The 1,879-nt window shown below is 30.9% G+C and overlaps 1 long non-coding RNA gene across 1 annotated transcript; it reads left to right on the forward strand.

Annotated features, from left to right (window-relative positions):
• The first annotated feature begins 298 nt into the window (after positions 1 to 298).
• On the forward strand, positions 299 to 705 carry LOC125062907. The gene is made up of 2 exons (XR_007119364.1): positions 299 to 357; positions 589 to 705. It is a non-coding gene; the product is annotated as an uncharacterized LOC125062907 (long non-coding RNA).
• The last annotated feature ends 1,174 nt before the right edge of the window (positions 706 to 1,879 follow it).

A 1,879-nucleotide genomic window follows, 5' to 3' on the forward strand; every position in this document is an offset into this window, starting at 1 on the left:
CTTTAATTATCATACATCAAAATAAACTTGATTATTTGTACCTTACGGTTATGATAATGTTATATAGTTTTAAATGATAAATTGAGTTTAATTTCAACTTTAAAATATTTTTGTCAAGGGCAAAATGGCTTCTTAGAAAGAAGTTGTTGGCTGATTTTGATGATTTGTTTACGTCTGTTTAGTGAATTAATAGTTAAAAATGAATGTAGAGTCCTTCATAAGCATATTCATGCCTTTTCCAAATAGAAATACATTAAGATGATTTAAGATTCCCAAATATTATTGAGGTGTTCCACAGGTTTGTCGTTATGGACAGTGCGGTATCCACGGACGTTAGAGCAAACGTCATAAATAAGGGTTTGTACAAACGAAAAAATATGTTTGCAATTTTTTGTTACGCATGGTGTAATGTGTTTATTTATGTCTCCTGAGATATTGGAAAATAATTGCACTTTTGATGCACTTCAATTTCCTTAGTGAAGTGCATTATAATGCTATTTTGCATTAATTTAATTGACATACGAACATTTATTTGCTAATAACTTATGCTAATTCTAATCAATCCTATACTGGTAGATGTTGGTTTAGGTGCTGCAGTAGTCGTGGTGGTCGTGGAGGTCGTGGAAACAGTGGAGAAACGGTGGATTATCATTTACAACTCGAAATCTTATCAAAAATGTCTCATTAAAATTTACGACACTGTTATTCTGTTTTTCATTTAAAAAGATACGATTGAAACAAATCGAACATACCCTATTTTTTAGTTAGTTAAAAAAAATCGGTTGTCTGTAAAGTCGGTTTACTGACAATAGTTGAACGTGACAACGTCATAAAAAAATATTGATGGGATGGTTGCATTTTTCAAAAAAAAAAAAAAAAAAATATTTGTTTGATAGGTATTTTGTATGGATATAGAGAAGGAGGTAAATGGAAATCACAATTGAATTGATCAAGTTACATTTATTTGTACGCATTAATACAATTATGTCAATTTTAAATGGAACGCCTCAGAGCGAGGTAACGCCTCAGAACGAGGTAACGCCGCATAAGTCATGTTTTTTCTTGTGTGCAGCCGGCTCCATCGAATTATAAGACGTTGTCACGTCAAAAACTACATGGTGTGTGGGAGACCTTAGATAGGCGGCCATCTTGGCACAAAAAGTCATAGCGCGCGACTCAAGAGGCTATTGTAAAATTACGAGAAGTGGTTGTTTTGTTTTGATTTATTAGCTTACTCAATGTTGATTAAATATAAACATCTTGGCATCTTTTGAAAGGATAATTAGACTAGTTTTTTGTAAAATTATTCTTATTTCGAAATCGTTTATATTTTTTGCGTAAGGCCTATATCTATAAAAAATTTAAGCATTTTTGCTCAGACTCAAATATTTTATCCCGTACTAATTTATTAACATTATCCAATTATTAAAAAAATGTGTTTTAATCTATATACTTCAACCTATTCTGTAGTATTTTTTTCATAGTTGTAGTTATTATGTGCGTTTTCCAATTACAGCACTAGAGCGCATTATGCGGCATAATGCTCAACGTTGAATGTTCCAACTACAGCAACGCTTCGCACAATTGAGCACTCTCAAAACTAATGCTCTCGCGTGCTTCTCGCAATAAATACCAACACAGTGACAGAAAATTTACCAGTGCTTTTCTTTAAGTTGGCATTTATCGAAATTTTCTTTAGTAAATATTATTTATTGTTGAAAAATTTGTAAGGCTTTCGTTTCGTCGTAGATTTTGAAAATAATTAAAGTTATTTCAAACTGCTAAAAAAAAATATAAGTATGGATGAAGGTATAAATAGTTACTTTTTTTATATTCCACATTTAAAATATGAATACAATTTTATTTTAAAATTCGGATC

The sequence above is a fragment of the Pieris napi genome, assembly GCF_905475465.1.
Source record: "Pieris napi chromosome W unlocalized genomic scaffold, ilPieNapi1.2 SUPER_W_unloc_1, whole genome shotgun sequence".
Lineage (NCBI taxonomy): Eukaryota > Metazoa > Arthropoda > Insecta > Lepidoptera > Pieridae > Pieris > Pieris napi.